The sequence below is a fragment of the Physeter macrocephalus genome, chromosome 14 (assembly GCF_002837175.3).
Source record: "Physeter macrocephalus isolate SW-GA chromosome 14, ASM283717v5, whole genome shotgun sequence".
Classification (NCBI taxonomy): Eukaryota; Metazoa; Chordata; class Mammalia; order Artiodactyla; family Physeteridae; genus Physeter; species Physeter macrocephalus.
The window spans coordinates 50,488,020-50,512,054 of NC_041227.1; the positions used below are offsets into that span (position 1 = coordinate 50,488,020).

Consider the following 24,035-nt stretch of genomic DNA (forward strand, 5'->3'; position numbering starts at 1 on the left):
CAGGCCCAGCGGCCACGGCTCACGGGCCCAGCCGCTCCGCGGCACGTGGGATCTTCCCGGACCGGGGCACGAACCCGTGTCCCCTGCATCGGCAGGCGACTCTCAACCACTGTGCCACCAGGGAAGCCTGGGGCTAAAGTTTTAAATGAACAACTATAGTTTCCATCTATCCTTCAGCCCTCTTTTTCCTTATGAGGTCGATAAGGACAATTGGAATAACCAGGGACAGGCAGCTGACAGATGGAAGTGTTTCTAGCATTTCCAGAGGACCTACTCTGTGCCAGGTACCATGCAAAAGTGCCTCTGTGTATGGTTTCATTCACACCCTCTGTGGTATGGGCTGTGATACTCCCGTTCAGGGAGGAAACTGAGGTGTAGCATTGTTCAGTAGTGCCTAAATGTTCAGACATTTACAAAGTGCTAGTGCTGAGAATCCATGCTCCTTGACCACCAGGCAAACTGCTCCCCCAGGAAGTTGGACCAACCTTTAAAAAACCTACAGGTATTTTCAGAGCACACCCACTTAAAAGGTGGGTCTCAGTCAGAACACTGGGTCTGGTTGGCATTACCCTTTTCCTTCCCTTATTTCTTACCCTCTTTTCTAATTAGGAAGGTGGGTCCTGCTCCCAGCAGTGGTCATTTTATTTTATTATTATTAAAAATTTTTTTTATTGGAGTATAGTTGCTTTACAATGTTGTGTTAGTTTCTACTGTATAGCAAAGTGAATCAGCTATACCTATACATATATCCCCTCTTTTTTGGATTTCCTTCCCATTTAGGTCACCACAGAGCATTGAGCAGAGTTCCCTGTGCTATACAGTAGGTTCTCATTAGTTATCTATTTTATATATAGTAGTGTATATATGTCAATCCCAATCTCCCAGTTCATCCCACCCCCACTTTCCCCTTCGGTATCCATGTGTTTGTTCACTAAATGATGGAATATAGATGACTGAGCACGTGAGAAAGAGCAACATGATGGGATTAAGGGTCAGGGGCTGTTTGTAATGGTTTCCCATCAATGTGGTCCTGAACCTGCATGCAGTTCCCTCCTGTGGATTTCCTTTTATGCATTCATTCAGTTTACTGAACACCTGCTGTGGGCTGGGCACTGTTCTACATGCTAGAGATACAGCAGGGAAGGAAACAGACAAAAAGACATGCTCTTGTGGGTGTTCCACCTCCTTTTGGAGCTCCTGGGTGCTCTCCTGCCCACTCTCAGGTCACACTCTGAGCATCACCTCTGCAGAACCCAGAGATGGACCAGCTGTGTGCTCTTTATTCAACACAGCCCAGCGAAGGAAAACCATCCCTGAGACAAACCGAGCCCCTGAGCATGAGGTCTCCAGCACTGTCATGAATTTCATTTCCTTTCTCTATCTTTAGTTTTTCAAATATTTGAGTACATCCTTGGTGCCAGATGCTATGCGCCATGGATGCCATGAACTGGGAGAGGACATGCCTGGGGCAAAGATGGCTAACTGGCCCCCCAATACATCTTCGCCTTCCTATCAATAGCCACCCCCTGATTTTTAGCAGGGACATGGCTCCCCAGGATCAAGACTACATTACCTGCTGTTATGGGCTGAATGTATCTCTCCCAAATTCATATATTGACATCCTTCCCCCAGTACCTCTGAATGTGACTGTATTTGGAGATAAGGTCTTTAAAGAGGTGATTCAGGCTGTAAAAATAGGCTGAGTGGGCCATAATCCAGTCAGACTGGTGTCCTTATAAGAGGAGGAAATTTGGACACAAAGAGGCCCCAGGGATGCACACAGAGGAAAGACCATGTGAGGACACAGGGAGAAGACAGCCACCTGCAAGCTGAAGAGAAACCAAACCTGCAGACACCTTGATCTTGGACTTCTATCCTCCAGAACTGTGAGAAGATACATTTCTGTTGTTTAAGCCTTGCCGGCTGTGGTGTTTTGTTGTGGCAGCCCTAGAAAATGAGTATCTGCCTCCCTTGTGACTAAGGTCTGGCTGGGAGGATGTGTGTAGCATGGTTTCCATGGTGGGGGGGATGTCATGCTCTTCTCCCTTTGCTGCCTCCTTCGGATGGAACGAAGGCTTGGTAATGAGCCATCTTGGCCATGTGACAAGGGTGGTCAGGAATTCGGGGGAAGGAGCCCAGCCCCTGTGCCACGTCGGTCGTGGACTGTGTATGCCCAGGCTCTTCTGCGAGGGAGAAAGAAACTTCCACTGTATCTAATGCACGGCAATTCTGGCCTCTGCCACACCGTTCAGTGTACATTGGGGTTCAAGGTTGGTGAAACAGGACATTTCAACAGGAAAGCTCTCCTTCCTACCTCGAACACAGCAGTGGGGCTTTTCTCATGTCACATTTTTCATGGATTAAACAGCAAGCAGTGCTGTCTGCAGAAGGGGCCACATCTATCAAAATACGACTTCATGCAGAAGGGTGTGGGACCCGGGTGCTGACCTGAGCTGTTTTCTTTTAAGACATCTATGAAGGTGTTTTAAAGTGACTTTGAAGTGGGTTAGGCTGCACTGGTGGCAACCGAGGTGGGCTGGGATGATACGCTGGATCAGAAGGGTTTGTGGGCTACTGTAATAAATTGCAGAACTTTATCTTGGTTTTCCCTGCATCTACCACATGAGTCAACCAGGTGAAGCCCTCTTAATACCAGCCATCGTCTCCCTGTAAAAGATGGTGGTGGTGGGGAGTGAGGTCTGCTTATTGGGTGTGTGGATGAAAGAGAGAAGATGCAAATGGCTCAGCCTCCGAGACTGATTGCTCCATCTGTGGTCCACAGGCTGGCCCATGCTTCTGTGTGCAGTGGAGGTGGTGTAACAGTGGAGGTGATGCTGATATCACCCTGGGCCTCGGCTCTCCTGCCTTGGGCAGAGGAGGGGAGCCCAGTTCAGATCTTCTGCTGCGATGTGACCCTCCTCCTTGCCTGTCAGTCAGAACAGAATGGGCTTCACAGGGAGTCATAGAGTTGAGTCCTTGAAGGCCGTTGCAGGTCCATCTGGTAGCTTTCCTCTGAGGTCCAGGTCAACTCACATTAGCGCAACCGCTTCGTCTTACATGGGGAGGTAAGATTAGTAAATGAGAACATTCTTCAGTCTGGGTCGTGTTGACCTGCACGATACCATTTTAGGATTCTTCTGGAATCTAGACATACTCACTGTTTAAATCCTGTGTATTAGAATGACTTTGGCTTCATTATGTTTCCAAAGGTTGGGAGATGAACCGCCAGTGGAGGAAATTTCCAGACTCAGGCCAACTTCTGCTTCACCTTTTCCACTTCAACCTTCAAGTTTTTTTGAAGTTTAAGGAAATATCTTCCTTGTCTTGATACTAGCCCTTGCCACTCCTGTAGTGTGTAGGGTCCTTCATGGGGCAATTGGAGGAAGGGATGGAGTGGGGAGGAGGCTTAGCAGAGTATTTCTTGGCAGAACAATGACCCCCTGAAACCCCCAACTTTGACATTACTTGTGGGTGCCCATTTTTGCAGCTTCAAGGTGTTGTGTCATGCACAGATTACTGGGTCAGGAGACACGTACTCACAGTTTGAGACAGATGGTGACCAGTGCCCTATGTGATATGGAGATAAAGAGGCCCGGAGGTTGAGAGGAAGAAAATGTCAGCTCCACTTGGGAAGATCAGAGAAGACTTCCTGGAAGAAGTGGCCTTTGAGTTAGTCCTTGAAGGACAGAGCTTGGATGCGCAGAGACTGTGAGGAGGAATTGTAGGAGGAGGGAGCCGTGTGAGCAAAGACACAGGAACGGGAAGGATGGGATATGTATGAGGAGCAGTGAGCAAGATTAACTGGATGAACCACAGGGTGTGTGAAGGGAGAGGTGGGATGTCAAATTGAACAGATCGGTGGGGATGAGGCTAAGAGGCTTTGACTGCTGGGGGTGTAGGCTGGGACTTACTCCAGAAGGGAAAGGGGAGTCTCTGAACGTTCCCTTAACACAGGAGCGCTAGGAACTGGACTTCAGGAGATGTGACTTATCAGTGTCATGTGGGAGATCAGGGCTGGGCAAACTACAGACTGCTCCCCAAATTCCACCTTCTGCCCATTTATGTGTGACTGGCTTTCACATATTTAAAGAGTTGAATGAAAAAAAACCATAACAAGAATGATATTTCATGATGTGAATATCATATGAAATTCAAATTTCATTGCTCATCAATGGAGCTTTGAATTCTGCCAATAAAAAGTATGTGAAAATGTGTTTTCTGTCTTGTTACATAAGCCCAAATGTAATATCCTCAGCTTTGCCTCTTGACCCACAGAACCTAAAATATTCACTAACTGGCCTTTATAGAAGAAGTTTGTGGATTCCTGGGATAGAGGACAGGGAAGAGAGCCTGGTCAGGAATTCCAGAGGGGCTGCCATTGTGAGAGACCCAGGCAGCGGCTCCCAATCTGTGTCCTGTGGTGGAAACAGATTTTAAGTTGGAAAAAAAAGGATTGTGTAGCATGTGTGTTTGCTAAATGTGGGTTACAAAGAATTAAACAGATCTCGTTGCAGGACTTCTCAGAGACTTTTCCATCTTAATGTTCATTGTGACTCTTAGGGAAGGGCATATGACATGGGTATTTTCCAAAGACTGTGGAACCCCTTTTCTGGGGACCAGTGTTCTGGGGAGCCCACTTTGGGAAACGTTGGTGAAGGGAGTGGGAGTGAAGAGGGAGGGCAGTGGAATGACAAGGAAGGAATGGATGTGGCCAAGCAGGGTGGAGGCTGAACCTCTAGGACTAGTGGGAGGAGGTGTCAGGAATTGGGGCTGCTGACAGTGACAGTGACAGGAGAAGAGTTGCTCTGAAAAAGGGGCAGGGGGAGGGGAGGGGAGAACTGTGTGAGGCATGTATGTGGGGACTCCTGGTCACTGCTCTCCTCTGTAAAATGGGGTAACGAGAGTTCCCAATGTTCAGCGTTATGAGGACTGAAAATAATATAACATGTGAAGTGCTTAGCACAGAGCCTGGCAAATACAAATACGAATACAAATAATACTAATGCTAATACTCTAATGTCCAATATTCATTAAAGCACCAGTAACCACATGCCAGAGACTGGCAAACTTTTCCTGTAAATGACAAGATAGCAAATATCTTTAGCTCTGTGGGGCCCTTCAGTCCCTCTCCTGGCTACTCAAGTCTGTCATTGTAATGTGGATGCAGCCACTATCTGTAAACTGAGGGGCGAGGGTGTTCTAAAACTTTATTTACAGAACCGGCGGGCAGATTTGGTCTGCCAGCTGTAGTCCACTCACCCCTGCTCTGTGATGAACACTTTAATGTACTGGGGTTTAACTTGTCCAAAGCTCACACCTGCCCTTTTGGTGGGACTTTCATTATGAGCCTTTTTGAGAGAGTTGGTAACTTGTCCAAGTCCAGAGCTGCTGAGGAGTGAAGGCAGTGTTTGAGCCCCGGCTGGCTGACACTCAGAGTGTGCTCTTAACCGCCACACTATGCTGCTCAAACCCTTACCCATTACTGTTACTATTGTTGTGTTATTTCTGCCAGGTGGTTGTAAGTTGGGGCAAGAGCTTAGTTGAGGGGACCTCAGGATTGGAATGACCTGCCTGGCTGTACAGTTTGCTGCATTTCCCAGGGGAGGGTGGGTAGAGGATGGGGCAGTGTTGGGGCCACCTTCATTGGTGAGAACGGTAGGAGAAGCATCAGGGATAGATGAGTAGGCAGGGCGAGCAGATGCGTGGTGGGAGCAGAATTGGGAAAAACAAGGGGGGAGGCATTTTAAGATGGAAAGGGTGGTCCACAGTCCAGTATTGCAGAAACACATTTTCGGCAGGACAAGGATCTCTGAGACCAGCGGACTTGCTGATTGTGGTCGCCAGTTGTAGCAGATGCTGCAGGTGCCCCATTCTTATGCCCTTGGTACTCACCACTCTGGCCCATTCTGATTGGGTCCTACAGCAGCACCTTGACTCTCTGCCAGGGGGCTTTCATTTACCCCAGCAAAGGGCAGATCCAAGGTGCCAGGGATGATGCCCCTGTAGCAGCACTCAGCCAGTGGTGTTGCACCTGGCAGGGGAGCAGGTAAATCACCTGCCCACACTGGTAACCCTCTTGATGACACACCTGTATTGTCTTCCTTCCCTTACCTAACTCCCTTCTCCCCTCCAAGATCACCTCCTAAATAAACTACCTGTACTCATCATCCAGAGAGCAGGTCGGGAAAGAGGCTAGGAGTCATTCACGCAGTCATGCAGTTGCAGATATTGATGCAGCACCTACTGCCTGCCAGTCATGGGGACAGGCTCTGGGGGTACAAACGTGAACAATGACACAGTGTCTGCCTTCACCAAGCACATGGAACCGCAGACTACAGGGCATGATGGAGATGCACACATCAAACGTGTGAAATGCAAACTACTATGTATAAAATTAATAAGCTACAAGGTATATTGTACAACACAGGGAATATAGCTAATATTTTATAATAACTTTAAATGGAGTATAATTTATAAAAATATTGAATCACTAGGTTGTACCCCTGAAACTAATATGTTTCAATTAAACAAACAAACATGAAATAGCTACAAGGGGTCGAGTAAGTGCTGGAAGGAAGCTGCAGAGTGCTGGCAGGGGCTGGGGGTGTCCTTCGGAGAGAGGTCAGGAAGTCCTCCCTTAGATGGATGCCCACCAGCTGAGACCTGAAGGATGAGAAGGAGCCAGTCAGGCAAAGCACAAGGGGAAGAGCGTTTGAGCTGAGGGAACAGAAAGTACAAAGGTGTAGAGGCCAGAGGGAGCTTGGTGAGAAGAAGCAATGGGGAGAAAGCCAGTGTGGGCTGTTCAGAGGGAGAGGGAAAGGGAGAGAGAAGGAGTGGGTGGAGGGGGAGGGAGGCTGGCAGGGAGGAAGGGAGAGAGAGAAAGAGAATAAGGGTGGGAGAGAGACAGGGAGGGAGACGCTGAGATTAAATGCAGACAGATAGAGGGCTCTTCATGGTGGGGCCTCTCCAGTCCCAGGCAAGGCTTGCTGCCCTGGGGAGGACTTAGCACTCATCAGAGGGGGGCGGAAGACAGGCCTTCTGTCTCCCCATTAGTCAATAAGTGCTCCTAATGCTGACTCTTAGCAGAGGAAGGAAAATAAATATGCAAAAAAGACTTTTGAAACATTCAGGGAACATTTTAAACACAAGTTTAAAACGCAATAACAGGGTCAACATGCTTTCTCTTGAAAACAGTTTTCCATTTGGAACCTTTTCTTACTTCCCACTTATAGGAACCCATTCAGGCAATTTTCTTTTCTTTCTTTCATTTGTTTTTAAGACTCATTTTAAAGCACCGTGACCTTTACATTTTTTTCTTTCTATAGTCTTTCACATTGAGAGCAAGACAACAGCACACAGTACCATGTTGCCTGCCAATTTGGGAGGGGAACAACACTAAAAAAACTAAAAGAAAAAAAGCAGAGTGAGAAGACAGAGATGTGGAGCACGTACTTGCTAAAGTTGTGTGCATTTTCTGGAATACTTAGCAACAGTTTCTGATGGGGAAGTAGGGTGACCGATTATCTGTTTGCCTGGGGCTAAGGGAGTCATGGGGATTTTAGGAACTTAAACCTGGAAAGTCCCTGGCAGAACGGGACTGGTTGGTCATCTCCCTCAATGCATCAGAAACATGCCGTCTGCATCGGTCACCTTGGTCACCCAGACGGGCCCTCCATTCTCCAACACCTGCATCCACCCTGGCAGTCTTTAGTTTTATCCCACCCAGCCCAGAAGCAGCAGTTAGCACCTCTCCTAACTTCCCAGGAAAAGCCCCAGTTAACCATGTGACTTTGCTAAAGGCATCCCTTAGCAAAGAACTTAACCATTCATACTAAGTATTTCTGTCCTCTGAGCAGCCTCAAGCCAACCCTCCACTAGGGTGACCAACTCTCCCAGTTAGACTGGGAATGCGGGATTTCCAGGACGTGGTACTTTTCAGTGCTAAAAGCAGGACAGTCCTGGTTAAACTGGAATGGCTGGTCATCCTTCTGGGAAGGGTTTTTGGATCCTGTTTGTGCCACTTATGAACTGGGAGATTTGGGTGATGTATGCTTGCAGAGCCTCAGTTTTGTCATCTGTAACGTGGGAGATGATGCTAGTGCTGTCTCATCCTCGTAAAGTGTTAAGCATAGTGCTGGGCATGCAGTAAGTGCTCAATAAATGTTTGCTGCTATTATAATTGTGGATTAGGTGGAGCAGACATTATACATGAGATTTCAGGGGCTTGGGATGACTCTCCCCCATTGAAAAAACTCTCCCATATTCTGCTGCCTAGAATTTTGCCGTTAAAGAGTCATTCTTTTAGCTCAGTGTTTCTCAGACTTTTCCACCAAAGTACCTCAGTGACAGGGGAGAGTGACTCCATGACATTAGGGGCCAGGGCTGGGGTTATGATATGGAGGATTAGTCTGAAGGCATTGACTCCAGGGGCAAGATTTCTTTGAAATTTCTACTTTAATCATAGAAGTTCGGGTAGATTTCACATTAATTTCTGATTTCTATCAATTTTTAAATTATAAAAGCATAGTATTCCCTGGTGGCGCAGTGGTTAAGAATCCGCCTGCCAATGCAGAGGACACGGGTTCGAGCCCTGGTCCGGGAAGATCCCACATGCCGCGGAGCAACTAAGCCTGTGTGCCACAACTACTGAGCCTGCGCTCTAGAGCCTGTGAGCCACAACTACTGAAGCGCATGGGCCTAGAGCCCGTGCTCCGCGATAAGAGAAGCCACTGCAGTGAGAAGCCCGCACACCGGAACGAAGAGTAGCCCCTGCTTGATGCAACTAGAGAAAGCCGGCGCGCAGCAACGAAGACCCAACACAGCCAAAAGTAAATAAATAAAATAAATGAGTTTATTTAAAAAAAAAAAGAGAAGCCACCGCAATGAGAAGCCTGCACACTGCAATGAAGAGTAGCCCCTGCTCGCTGCAACTAGAGAAAGCCTGCGTGCAGCAACGAAGACCCAAAGCAGCCAAAAATAAATAAATAAATATTTTAAAAAAATAAAATAAAATATGAAAGCAGTGTTTATAATTTTTTCCTAGTTGTTATTAATATTTAGCTTTTCCACACCTAAACACCTGATCCAGGAAGGTCTGCTTTGTTTATTCTGTGGGTTAACTTCCCCTTTGTGAGCTCCAGCCACCAAATCTGAAAAACAGATCAGACCAGATGAATGGTTTATCAGCTGCGTTCTGGAGGACCACGGGGGTCTCAGGGAGAAGATGAGGCTCTACATTCCCAGCTCTGATCACCCAGCTCTGTCCAAGCAGGGCCTTCCTTTTATCTGCTTTATAATTTAGGGTTCTGAGTAAGGTTTCTGTGTACTGTGTTAACCAAGTCATAAAACTTGTGCTCCATCTTTCATGTCCCTGGCAGACGAACACTTGGGGCAGTGTAGGAAGGAGAAATTTCCATGGAGCTGGGACCCTTGTTTTTGAGAACCTGGAGGCCTGGGCGTGGCCTCGATGTGAGTGGTTTCAGGGCACAGGGAGGGGAGGGGAAGGCACAGCAACCAGCTGTGACAGGAAGCCAGTGAGTAATGATGCGCTTCCCAATTTGGGGAGGGTTAAGGACAATTATTTATTTTGAGTGTGCCCCAGATTGTCGTCATCCTTCCTGTCCTTGGCAGGGACTCTGATGAGACCATCCTCCGCCTCACTCTGCTTCCTAGCTGCTCTGCTTCCCAAGTCTGACATGCTCGGAGCTCGGCTGCCTTTGCATATCCAGTTCACTTCCAGTGGGAAAAAATGGGAACAACCTAAATGCCTACCAGTAGGATTCCTACTCTGGTGTATCCATCCAAAGGATGGACTTACATTGCTGTTAAAAAGAATGAGGGATATGTCTGTGTGACTAGTATTAAAATATCCCCATGGTTTGGTTCAACTGTAAAGCAAGTTGCAGAACCAAGGTCCAGTGTGATCATCTTTGTACGAAAAGTGCACTTGTATCTGTAGGGTACGTATGTAGGAAAATGCATAGCAGAGGGTCTGGAATTCTTCATACCAAGCCATTAATAGGGCTTTCCTCTGGGGAAGGAAGTGGGAGCAACAGGGATCACTAACACATAATATGTGCCAGGCTCTGAGCTAAGCATTTCTCAGGCATTGTCACATTTAATCCTTGAACAGATCTTTGGGGCACAGATGAGGAAAGTGAATCACAGAGAAGTTAAGTAAGTTGTCCAAGGACACACAGCTGATAAGGAGTGGAGCTGGGATTCAAACCCAGGCAGTCTGGGTCCAGAGTCTCTGCTTTGAACACTTTATGGCTTCTCTGATGAAAAGGACTTTTGCTTTGTATTATATACAGTTGTATATAATTTGAATATTTTATACTGAGGATGCACTTATGCATGGTTTATATAATTTTAAAAGTAGAAAAAACTAGAGAGACAAAGTGTGCCTTATTTTAAAATTAATTTTTATTGGAGTATGGTTGCTCTACAATGTTGTATTAGCCTCCACTGCGTAACAAAACGAATGAGCCATACACATAGAGATATTCCCTCCCTTTTGGACTTCCCTGCCATTTAGGTTACCACGGTGCATTAGGTAGAGTTCTCTGTGCTATACAGTATGTTCCCATCAGTTGTCTATTTTATACATAGTATCAATAATGTATATGTGTCAGTCCCAGTCTCCCAATTCCTCCCTCCCCACCTCTTTCCCCCTTGGTATCCATACATTTGTTCTCTACATCTATGTCTCTATTTCTGCTTTGCAAATAAGATCATCTATACCATTTTTCTAGATTCCACATATATGCATTATTATTCGATATTGGCTTTTCTCTTTCTGATTTACTTCACTCTGTATGACACTCTCCAGGCCCATCCGCATCTCTACAAATGACCCAAATTCGTTCCCTTTTATGACTGAGTAGTATTCCATTGTATATATGTACCACATCTTCTTTATCCATTCCTCTGTCTTGGACATTTAGGTTGCTTCCATGTTCTGGCTATTGTAAATAGTGCTGCTATGAACATTGGGATGCATGTGTTTTTTTGAATTATGGTTTGATGTCATCATCTTATGCCCCTGGAGTGGCTAATGTGAGGAGGGCATGGCCCAGTGCTTGAGGTGTGCTGGCAGAGGTCCATCAAACAGGGGCAGGAAGCATGATTTGAGCTTTGCAAGTATCCCTGGGAGAGGCAGCACTTGCCGTGAGTCATTCACATCATAGTGTGAAAGAGATAAGCCAAGGAGAGAGGCACAGAATGCTGAGGGAAGAATGATGGCTGAGGAATCAGAAGAGCTGGATTGGAGTCGAAGCTCCTTCCCTTGTGACAGCTGGCCTTTATCCATATTGAGAGAGACTTCCTAAAAGGCCAGGCAGACCTGATGCCCTTGGGGGTGTTTGGTGTTGACAAGGTTCCTCTGTGAGATCTTTGCCACATCCGTGCCTGTTATGACTGAGTCTGACTTTAGTGAACCTCTCTGTAGGCTACAGTGATGACAATGCAAATAATGAACAGTTATTTAGTGTTTACTTAGGAGCCAGGCACTGTCCTTAGCATATTGCTTCTCAACCTCTGACGTGCACATGAATCACTTGGAGATCTGCCCAAAAAAGCAGATTTAGACTCAGTTGGTCTGGGGTAGGGCCTTAGATTCTGCATGTTAAGCAAGCTGCCAGTCTGTGGACCACACTGTGAATATGGAGAATGAAGAGGTCAAGACGTAGGCTGCCGAGGTTTGGAGCCTGCTCCCCCTCCAGCAGTGAGGTATTAGCCATGTTATTTACTTTATAGGGTTGTCATAAATATTGAATCAAATAACACACATACAGGCTCTTGGCACAGTGCCTGGTGCATAGTGAGAGCTTGTTGAATGGGAGTGATTATTATTATTAATATCTCATCAAAACCTTCTGCAACCCTCCGAGGTAGGTCCTATGATGTTCCCCTCATTTCACAAATGAGGGAACTGAGGCCTGGAGAGGTTAAATGACCCCTTAGGCTCACACCATTAAAAGGCAGCCTGGCTAACTCCAGAACAGGGCTTCTCAACCTCAGCACTACCGACATTTGGGGCTGTTTATTCTGTGTAGTGGGGACTATCCTGTGTCCCTAGGAGGTTTAGCAGCTTCCCTGGTCTCTACCCAATAGATGCCAGCAGCATTCCCATCTACCCCAGTTGTGACAACCAAAAATGTTCTCAGATATTGCCAAATGCCCCTGGGATGGCAAAATCACCTCCCCCACTCCGCCACTGAGAACACCGGCTCTGGACTGAGACATGTCCCCCACAAAGGTTCAGGCTCTTTTCCAAGGCATCTGGGAGATGTGATATTGTTATTCAGGCCATCTAAGGGTTAATGGAGACTCGAGCGGTATTTGAGAGAATCATCTCTAATTCAGTGACCGAAGGAGTCACATCTTTTTCTTTTTAAATGCTTGAATGGTTCCAATTCAGCTGTTATTCAATCGTTATTCAGCGCTTTGAAAAATTTTGGGTCTGATATTATATATTACTGCTTGTTTGAGTTTGGTGCTGTGAAATCATGCCATTTTTGTCTTTTTTTAAAAAAGAGACGTTGCCAACACCATCTTTAAGTTTGCTTTTATTTGCCTTCTGGTATCTGCATATAACAGAGCTCCTGGAAAATGGAATTTATTATTTGCAATCTGTGGCCATTTCTATAGAGTTCTGATTTGCAAACAGGATTCACCTCCTAGTCTGTATTTTTCTTGTGTGCTTCCTTATGTTTGACTAATTTAAGGTTCTAATAGACGTGCTTGTAAAAATTTGCCTTATTTATCACTGAAGCTGCCGGAGCGGCGTCAATGAAATCATGCTGACCTCATTTAATTATTTGTAAAGCATGTGTTCTGATTCAGTTGGCAAGGGTTTGGGTGTCTTTTTGTGTTTAAGAAAATTAAAGAGCAAACATCAGATAATTTTTGAGTACTTGCAATGTGCCACTGTGGTTTATTTCTCTGAATTCTCCAAACATTTCTTGGAGGTATTTTATGCCCATTTTATGGGTTGCAGAACCCAAATCTTAAGTCTACATTTAAGATCACACAGAGAATAAGTGATAGGGGTGGGATCTGAGCCCAAATGTCACAGGGTTCATGCTCTTTCCTGCTTTCCAGGGCTGCATTTAGCGATCAAGAATGGACTGGAATTAATGCCTTCTTTGCCCACACCCTAAAGCAACCAGCTCCGACTGTCTGTTTGATGCCACGGTTTCCAGATGCAGAGCAGTCCGTTATCTGGATGTTCCATCTGCCTAATTTCACGCTCCAACTGCTGAGAAATAGCTGGATTTCCAAAGCCATAGAGACACAGCCAACACGTCTTCATTAATTCTTAGGGAAACAGAAGGATTTTGAGGCAACCTTGAGGGCCTGGTGGAATGTGAAATCCATGAATGTATAAGTGGCGCCCGTGTGCATGGATCTAAGTCTTTCTCAAGTGGCCTCAGGAGCTGGGGGCAGTGGTGGTGGCTTAGGGAGAAAAGTAGACTGTGTTCATTCATTCAGGTTCTAGGCCTGCCAGGCGGGTGGGGTGGAAGGAAAAGGTGCTAGGCCTGAAAGATGACAGCCATTTAGACCTGAGCCAGCACCACATCGCTTGCCAGAACTCAGCCAGTCTCTGCCAAACCAGGACAGCAGAATGCTAACACAGGAGCAACTGGCACTGATGAAGCCCCAACTGTGTACACACTGAAAAACATTAGTAGGAGAATTATCAAAGACATGGCACAGATGGGCACTATGATTATTTGGAGCAAGTTTCTTAAACTTTCTGGGCCTCACTTTTTCCATCTGTGAAATGGGGATAAGACTGCATACTAAATCCGCAGGATCAACTGAGGAAATGAATGCCTTGAAATTTCCAAATTGAATTTCATTTCAACATACGTTTGCAGGATATTTTAGACTATGCCTCAGGCACTGGGAAGATGAGTTACACAGGGTTAATCTTAGGGGACCTCAATTAAGGTCTAGAGATTGTGCTAGTCTTTCCCAAATAGTGTTTTGAGGAAAACCAGTTTCATAGGCTATAACAGGTGTTGCCTGAAAGAAGACAGAATAGTCAAACGTGTTGTGATAAATGCTGGGTCCAATATTCATAATTATTATTAGAGTAAATATGTGTTATGTGCTTACCATGTGCTAGGCAGTATGCTTTACATGTTTTTTCCCCTCTAATTTAATTCTCACAACCTGCAGGGTTACACAATAGAAAGTGGCAAAGCCAGTATTAAAAGCTAAACATGTAGGGGCTTCCCTGGTGGTGCAGTGGTTGAGAGTTCTCCTGCTGATGCAGGGGACACGGGTTCATGCCCCGGTCCAGGAAGATCCCACATGCTGCGGTGTGTTATGTGCTTACCATGTGCTAGGCAGTATGCTTTACATGTTTTTTCCCCTCTAATTTAATTCTCACAACCTGCAGGGTTACACAATAGAAAGTGGCAAAGCCAGTATTAAAAGCTAAACATGTAGGGGCTTCCCTGGTGGTGCAGTGGTTGAGAGTTCTCCTGCTGATGCAGGGGACACGGGTTCATGCCCCGGTCCAGGAAGACCCCACATGCTGCGGAGCAGCTGGGCCCGTGAGCCATGGCCGCTGAGCCTGCGCGTCCGGAGCCTGTGCTCCGTAACGGGAGAGGCCACAACAGTGAGAGGCCCGCGTACCTCAAAAAAAAAAAAAAAAAAAAAAAAAGCTAAGCATGTCTCACTCTGGATACTGAGCTGATACTCCTGACACTACACTGATTGCTTTTTTGTAGGCCTTCTCAGAGCCTTTATATTCACATGTGCATTGAAAATGTCCAATTTCCAGGTAGAGAGAATATACAATGTTTCCCAAAGATATTGAATCAAAACCTCCGCTGACCCTAGTGCATTTTATGGGATATGAAAACCAGCCTCTGAGCAGAGAGTGCTTAAACACCACCAACAATGACATTAGTAACAAGGAGGTCTTCATCCATAAAGTGACACAGAAAGAGTGAATCAGAGAACACTCCCCTCAAGGAGCCACGCTGCTTTCCCCCCCTTAAATTACCTGGATCAGCTGCCGAATGGGTTGCCAGTGTCCTTTATAAGCCAAAGTGACATGGACATGACAGAATTTGCTGGAAGTCTCCTCACTGCTCCATTCCATTATCTGTGTGGTTGCAGCTTCTCTGGGTTTTGTTTTGTTTTTTTTTTTTGCTCAGAGAACAGAGGTGAGTACCATCCCATTTAATGGGCTATTTGTTAGGGCCATCCTTGACCCTGCACTTTAGCAGTGACCTTTTCTGTTTTCTGTGAATCCCTCAATCAGCACCACTATTGAAATTGTCAGGCAAGCCTGATTGATACAATGCATGATTGATTGGCCTCGTCCTCTGCTGGGGAGACAAGTGGGGACAGGAGTGTGGCGAGATCTGCATTAGAGTAAAAATGCTGAACCATATTTTTGCACATCTAAAACACAGATGCAAAGAGAGGAGGAAATGAATGCCTCTTTAAAGCTGTTGCCAGCAGTTCACATTGCCTAGGGAAAGGACTGTGTCTGCCAAGACAAATCATTTATAGATCCCATTTTGAACTTTGAAAGTCTGCAGCTTTTTTTGGGCGGTGTTGGGGGTCAAAAGTAGTTTGTTTTATCCAGGTTTATTAATAATCACCAACTAGGAGGTCGAAGCTAACAACAGGAAACTTAAATAGGAACTAAAATCAGCAGCTGTAATGTGGAAGGTATAGTGACAAGAATTAGGTTCTGGAAGCCTGAGAGGGGCTAGCTAGGGCATCTTCTTCCTTCACTGAATGACCTATGGTAGGGGATGGGGAAGGGTCTTGAGAGCATTTGCATCACAGGGACTCACAAGAACAGGAATATGGGCTCAGACACTTAATACCTGCCCCCTTGCTGCTCAGCCACCCAGCTGGCTCTTCCTAGTGGCCCCAACATATAAGCCAAACTCTTCAGCCTCATATACCTAAACTTTGCTACTTTTCCCCCAAATTACCTATCCTGCCCTCCCACTATGCCCATTTGTCTGTTGACCCACTGACTGTGTTATTGTTTCCTCCCACTGGAACTTTGTGTGATTTTTGCCTTTGTCCACAATGGTCCTGCTGCCTAGAAGGCTCTCTCCCCTTTACCAGCTGCACCTCTACACATTCGCTTCTCCCTAGGCAGAGCTGATGCCTCTCCAGCCCACCTGTTATACTTCTAGAGAGCAGGCATCATGCTGTGTGGCAACTTATGCTTGAACTGTCTCTCCACGAAGCCATAAACCCATGGGGTCAAAGGACCTGCCTATGGCAGGTTTCTGTTTGTATATCCATCATCTAGCAGTCTGCTTGCACTCAGCAGGTTCTTTATACATGTTGAAGGATAAATGAATAAATTAATGCTTTCATCCTCTGAGTCTGTAAGGAAGTTCATTTTGTTGTGAGAGAACTTGCTCCCCACCATAGGAATTTAAACACACAAACTTCTATTCTACCGCATGTAAATAGGTGCAGGGCAGGCCCTCTAGGTTGGTATGGTGACTACATAAAGTCATCACCGATACAGGCTCCTTTCAGCTAACCATTCTGTCATGCCTATGTCGTGGTATTGTCCTGGTCCAGTATGGCTGCTGCAGCTCTAGCCATCACATCTGATTTTAGATAGTAGAATTGAGGAGGTGCTATGAAGGGAGTATCCTCTCCTTTTAAGAAGACTTTCTGGAAATTGCAAAAACATAGGATACATAATATCCTGGGGACACCTAGCTGCAAGGGAGGCTGGCGTTCTTTCAGAGGGGTAAGGGCCTAGATGTCTGATATGGTTGGCAGAATAATGACCTCTGAAGATGTCCACACCCTAATCTCTGCAACCTGTGAATATGCTATGTTACACAGCAAAGGGCATTAAGGTTGCAGAAGAAATTAAGGTTGCTACTTGTCTGACTTTGAGATGAGGAGATGATCCTGGATTATCCAGGTGGGCCCAATGTAATCATAAAGGTCCTTAAGTAGGGAAGAGAATCAGAGTCAGAGTGATGCCATGTGAGAAGGACTCTACCAGCCACTGCTGGCTTTGAAGATGGAGGAAGGGGCCACAAGCCAAAAAATTCAAGCAGCTTCTAGAAGGTGGAAAGCGTTAAGAAAATGAATTCTCACCTAGAACTGTCAGAAAGGAACCAGCCCCACCAACACCCTGATTTTAGCTCAGTGAGAACGATTTTAGACTTCTGATCTCCAGAAATGTAAGATAATAATCTTATGTTTTAAGCCATGGACTTTGTGTTAATTTGTTACATCAGCAATATGAAGCTAATACATACATCTGTGCAGGCAGCTAGTGGTTTCTGCTGTACCCTTCTTTCCAGAATGCATCTCAAAGGATGTTATTACATCACTTAGGACAGGGGTGGGCATAGGGATCTTTTTAGTGGGAAACTTACAAAAAATCATGGTCTATATCAGAGGTTAGCAAGCTTTTCCTGTGAAAGGCCAGATAGTAAATATTTTAGGCTGTGTGGTCATTAGGCCAAATCAATGATGCTGTGTAGATACTTACAGAACCAGTTAAAATGCAATCATTTAAACATGTAAAAACCCTTTTTAAGGATCATACGCCATGATCAAGTGGGATTTACCCAGGGATTCAAGGATTCTTCAATATATGCAAATCAATGGATGTGATACACTATATTAACAAATTAAGGAATAAAAACCATATGATCATCTTAATAGATGCAGAAAAAGCTTTTGACAAAATTCAACACCGATTTATGTTAAAAACTCTACAGAAAATGGGCATAGAGGGAACCTACTTCAACATAATAAAGGCAATATATAACAAACCCACAGCAAACATTATACTCAATGGTGAAAAACTGAAAGCATTTCCACTAAGATCAGGAAGAAGAAAACGATGTCCACTCTTGCCACACTTATTCAACATAGTTTTGGGAGTCCTATCCATGGCAATCAGAGAAGAAAAAGAAATGAAAGGAATACAAATTGGAAAAGAAGAAGTAAAACTGTCACTCTTTGCAGATGACATGGTACTATACATAGAAAATCCTGAAGATGCCACCAAAAAACTATTAGAGCTAATCAGTGAATTTGGTAAGGTTGCAGGATGCAAAATTAATGCACAGAAATCTCTGGCATTCCTATACACTAACAACGAAAAATCAGAAAGAGAAATTAAGGAAACACTCCCATTTCCCATCACAACAAAAAGAATAAAATACCTGGGAAGAAACCTACCTAAGGAGGTGAAAGACTTGTACTCAGAAAACTATAAAACACTGATGAAAGAAATCAAAGATGACATAAACAGATGGAGAAATATGCCATGTTCTTGGATTGGAAGAATCAATATTGTGAAAATGACTATACTACCCAAAGCAATCTACAGATTCAGTGCAATCCATATCAAACTACCAATGGCATTCTTCACAGGATTAGAAAAAAAAATTTTACAATTCCTATGGAAACACAAAAGACCCCGAATAGCCAAAGCAATCTTGAGAAAGAAAAATGGAGCTGGAGGAATCAAGCTCCCTGACTTCAAACTATACTACAAAGTTACAGTAATCAAGACAGTATGGTACTGGCACAAAAACAGAAATATAGATCAGTGGTACAGGATAGAAAGCCCAGAGATAAACCCACACACATATAGTCACCTAATTTATGACAAAGGAGGCAAGAACATACAATGGAGAAAAGACAGCCTCTTCTATAAGTGGTGCTGGGAAAACTGGACAGCTACATGTAAAAGAATGAAATTAGAACACTAACTAACACCATACACAAAAATAAACAAATGGATTAAAGACCTAAATGTAATACCGGACACTATAAAACTCTTAGAGGAAAACATAGGAAAAATACCCTTTGACATAAACCACAGCAAGATCTTTCTTTGACCCACCTCCTAGAGTAATGAAAATAAAATAAAAAATAAACAAATGGGACCTAATGAAACTTAAAATCTTTTGCACAGCAAAGGAAACCATAAGCAAGACGAAAGGACAACCCTCAGAATGGGAGAAAATACTTGCAAATGAAACAACAGAAAAAGGATTAATCTCCCAAATATACAAACAGCTCATGGAGCTCAATATCAAAGAAAAAACCAAACAACCCAATTAAAAAATGGGCGGGAGAACTAAATAGACATTTCACCAAGGAAGACATACAGATGGCCGAGAGGCACATGCAAAGCTGTTCGACATCACTAATTATTAGAGAAATGCAAATCAAAACTACAGTGAGGTATCACCTCACACCAGTCAGAATGGCCATTATCAACAAATCTACAAAGAACAAATGCTGGAAAGGGTGTGGTAAAAAGGGAACCCTCCTGCACTGTTGGTGGGAATGTAAATTGATACAATCACTATGGAGAACAGTATGGAGGTTCCTTGAAAAACTAAAAATAGAACTGCCATATGACCCAGCAATCCCACTACTGGGCATACACCCTGAGAAAACCATAATTCAAAAAGACACATGTACCACAATGTTCATTGCAACACTATTTACAATAGCCAGGACATGGGAGCAACCTAAATGTCGGGTCTGTCATACAGAGTGAAGTAAGTCAAAAAGAGAAAAACAAATACCATATGCTAACACATATATATGGAATCAAAAAAAAAAAAAAAAAAAAAGGTACTGATGAACCTAGGGGCAGAGCAGGAATACAGACATAGCCCCAGAGAATGGACTTGAGGAGAGGGGGGTGGGGAGGGGGAAGCTGGGACAAAGTGAGAGAGTAGCATTGACATATATACACTACCAAATATAAAATAGATAGCTAGTGGGAACTAGCCGCATAGCACAGGAGATCAGCTCAGTGCTTTGTGACCACCTAGAGGGGTGGGATAAGGAGGGTGGGAGGGAGACACAAGAGAGAGGGGATGTGGGGATATATGCACGCATATAGCTGATTTACTTTGTTATACAGCAGAAACTAACACAACACTGTAAAGCAATTTTACTCCAACAAAGATGTTAAAAAAAATTAAAACAAAAAACAAAACTTTTTTAGCTGGTGGGCTGTACAAAACTAGGCAGTGGAGTGGATCTGGCCAGGGGCCGTGGTTTGCTGACCCCTGATCTAGGTTGTCACCATGAGGGGTGTTTCTTTTATTTTGTAAAAATTCCAAAGAATGAAATATAAAAGAGGAAAAAAAAAGTGGAAATCCTCTTTCATAACTCTCCTTCCTCAAATTTTACCTGTACAGCAGGGCTTCTCAACCTTGGCACTGTTGACAGTTTGGCTGGATCTTTCTTTGTTGGGGGGCTGTCCTGTGCGTTGTAGGACGTTTAGCAGCATCCCTGGGCTCTACTCACTCCAGGCCAGTGGTATTCCCTTTCCTTCTCGTTGTGACAACCCCAGATGTCTTCAGACATTGCCAAATGTCTCCCGGGAGGCAGTATCACCCTGGTTGAAAACTGCTGTACTACTGCATATGTAACTACTCAGCACCTGGGGAGTGTCCTTTTGGCATTTCTTTTTCTACTTTTTCTTTGTCTCTGTCTGTCTGTCTGTCTCTGTGTTTATTTATAATTCCTTCCTTGTTTCTTCCCTCTGTTCATCCTTTTCTCCTTCTTCTCCTCCTCTTCTCTTTAGAAATAGGTCATACTATACATTTCTATTCTGTAACTTATTAAAAAAACCCTTTTATTGAAGTGCAACATAGATACCTAAAAGTGCACACATAGGAAAGGTACAAGTTATAAATTTTAACAGACTAATTATACCTATGAACTAGTGCTCAGATTAAAAAACGTTAGCCCTCATCAACTTTTTATTTAACAGTATATTTTATGAGTTATATACATCATATCTTTATATATTATTTTATAAACTATAGATGTACATAAAATATATAAATTTACACAATAGGTATTTTATATATTATTTTAAAATATAACAAAGTATTGTGGATACCTTTCTGTATCAGCCCACGTAAATCTCCTTCATCTTTGTTTCAAGGTGGCTGGAATGCGGCCCAACCCCCGCATCCCTAGGGATGATTTGCATGTAAGCCAATCACCGTATTTCATTCCCTAGACCAAAGGATTTGTTCCAGAATGGGCATGTGGCTTAAACAAAGCCAAGGAGTCAGGAAAGAGATGCTCACTCTTCCTTACTGGACTTAAAGGAGAGTGCATGTGATGCTGGGGCTTAGGCAGCCATCTTGTCTCTTTAAGGGGAGGCTGGGGCCTACCTGGAGGAAGCAGAGCCTAGACAAGGAGAGAGAAGACTGGATCCTGGTGGCATCTTTTGAGGCCTTATTACACTGTACCTGAAGCTAGACTTGCCCTGGGGTGGTTGAACCAGCATCCTGGCTGGTAAGAACTCAGCCAGCTGGTGCAAAGTCTTCTAATTTCCCACACTTTTATACCTCATGTCATGCCAATCAGACTGCAGGTACATTTCCTAGAAATACGACCAAACACATATACTGTTTTATCTTGTGAAAGCCACTTTGCAGGAAGCTCTAAAGAAATTTGGTGCTTTAGTTTCTTATTGCTGATGTAACAAATTACCAGAAATGTAGTCACTTAAAACAACACAAATTTAGGGGCTTCCCTGGTGGCGCAGTGGTTAAGAATCCTCCTGCCAATGCCGGGGACACGGGTTTGACCCCTGGTCCAGGAAGATCCCACATGCCGCAGAGCAACTAAGCCCGTGCGCCACAACTACTGAGCCTGTGCTCTAGAGCCTGCGAGCCACAACTACTGAAACCCGAGTGCCTAGAGCCCATGCTCCGCAACAAGGGAAGCCACCACAATGAGAAGCCCACGCACAGCAATGAAGAGTGGCCCCCGCCGCAACTAGAGAAAGCCCACGTGTAGCAACGAAGACCCAATGCAGCCATAAGTTAAAAAAAAAACCAACAAAAAAACCACACACACAAATTTATTCTCTCATAGTTTTGGAGGTCAAAAGTCCAAAATGGATGTTATGGGGCTACAATCAGGGTGTAGGCAGGGCTGTGTTCCTTTCTGGGGGCTCTCGGGGAGTTACTGTGGCCTGCGATGGGGGTGGCAGCTCTGATGGTCTTTGAATTGCCTTTGTGGTCATACTTCCATTGTCTTGAATGACAACTCCTGGCTTCTGTTGAGCTGCTGCTCCATACCATCTCCATATCAAATGGCCACTTGTCCTACCCTCAGAGCTGTCCTGAACGTACTTTCTCCTTCTTTTCAGTATGGATAGGCTGAGAATTTTCCAAGTCTTTAAGTTCTCGTTCCTTTTTGCTTAACAATTCCATCTTCAAATCATTTCTTTCTTCTCACATTATCCTCTAAACAGTCAGGTGGAACGCGGCTACTCCTTCAATACTTGGCTTAGAGGTTTCCTCAGCTGAATATCCAATCTCATCACATGCAAGTTCTACCTTCCACAAAACACTAGGACACGAACACAATTCAGCCAAACTCTTTACCACTTTATAACAAGGATCGCCTTTCCTCCAGTTTCCATAGCATGTTCCTCATCAGAATGGCCTTTACCATCCATATTTCTACCAACATTCTGTCATGATTCCTTAGGTATTCTCTAAGAAGGTTGAGGCTTTCTCTAAAATTCTCCTTTCCTTTCTTTCTTTCCTTCCTTCTTTCTTTCTCTCTCTCTCTCTCTCTCTCTCTCTCCTTCCCTCTCTCTCTCCTTCCCTCTCTCTCTCTCTCTCTCTTTCGCTGCATTGGGTCTTTGTTGCTGTGTTTGGGTTTTCTCTAGTTGTGGTGAGCGGGGGCTACTCTTCGTTGTGCTGCGTGGGCTTCTCATTGCGGTGGCTTCTTTTGTTGCGGAGCATGGGCTCTAGGCTCGCGGGCTTCAGTAGTTGTTGCAAACGAGCTCAGTATTTGTGGCTCACGGGCTCTAGAGCACAGGCTCAGTAGTTGAGGCACACGGGCGTAGTTGCTCTGGGGCATGTGAGATCTTCCGGGACCCGGGCTCGAACCCGTGTCCCCTGCATTGGCAGGTGGAGTCCCAACCACTGTGTCACCAGGGAAGTCCCCTATTTTCTTTCTGAGCTCTCACCAGAATTGCCCTCAATGGTCTGTTCACAGCCATGTACACCTGCCTCTAAAAACTCTCTAGCCTCTACTCATTACCCACATCCAAAGCCACTTCCACATTTTTAGGTATTTGCTACAGTGGCACCCGCTTCTTGGTATCAATTTCTGTTTTAGTCTGTTTGGGCTGCTATAGCAAAATACCATAAACTGGGTGGCTTATAAAGAATAGGAATTTATTTCTCGCAGCTCTGGAGGCCAGAAATTAAGGTGTCAGCAGGGTTGGTTCCTTCTGAGGGCTGAGGGGGAATCTGCTCCGGCCCCTCCCCCAGCTTCTGGTAGTCTTAGTTATTCCTCAGCTTGTGGATGACGATTTCCCTGTATCTTCACATCGTCTTCCTTCTGTACATGTCTGTCTCCTTTTCCAGATATCTCTTTTTTATAAGGACACAGACATACTGGATTAGGCTCACCCCAATGACCCTATTTTGACTTGGTCATCTGCAAAGACCTTATTTTCAGATAAGGTCACATTCACAAGTACGGGGAGTTAGGACTTGGACATCTTCTTGGGGACACAGTTCAATCTGTAACAACATCTTTGAGGGTTATTATTTTGTCTACTGCACTTGGGATGTAGTATGTCTCAGAATGTTTTTGAAACTCCCTCAATTGTCAATTTTTATAACTTTTGAGAGAGAAACAAATGCAGATGCAGGAACAAACGCATCCACCTGGACAAATAAAGCCCTCCCTCAGTCTGTTTCTGCATTTGCTGGGGAATCACCCCGGAGCCTGTGTGGACCACAGGAGGACCTCACAGACCCTGCACGCTCCTCTGCCCGACAGCTCAAGTTGTCCACAGTCTTTGTAACCTTGCATTTATCTCCTCATTTTGCAACACACGAGCCAGGCTGATCTCATTCTTTCATTGCAAATATAATGGAGCACTAAGGAGATGTCGAGGGGGATGCTGTAACCCTGAGGTGCAGGTTAGGCCTTCGGGGGGAAATGGTACAAAGTCAGCCGGAGTGTGAGCCTGGGATCCTGGA

General features: G+C 44.8%; 1 pseudogene; it reads left to right on the top strand.

Moving 5' to 3' along the window:
• Positions 1-24,035, top strand: part of LOC129392707 (uncharacterized) — a 608,335-nt pseudogene that overhangs the window by 124,513 nt on the left and 459,787 nt on the right.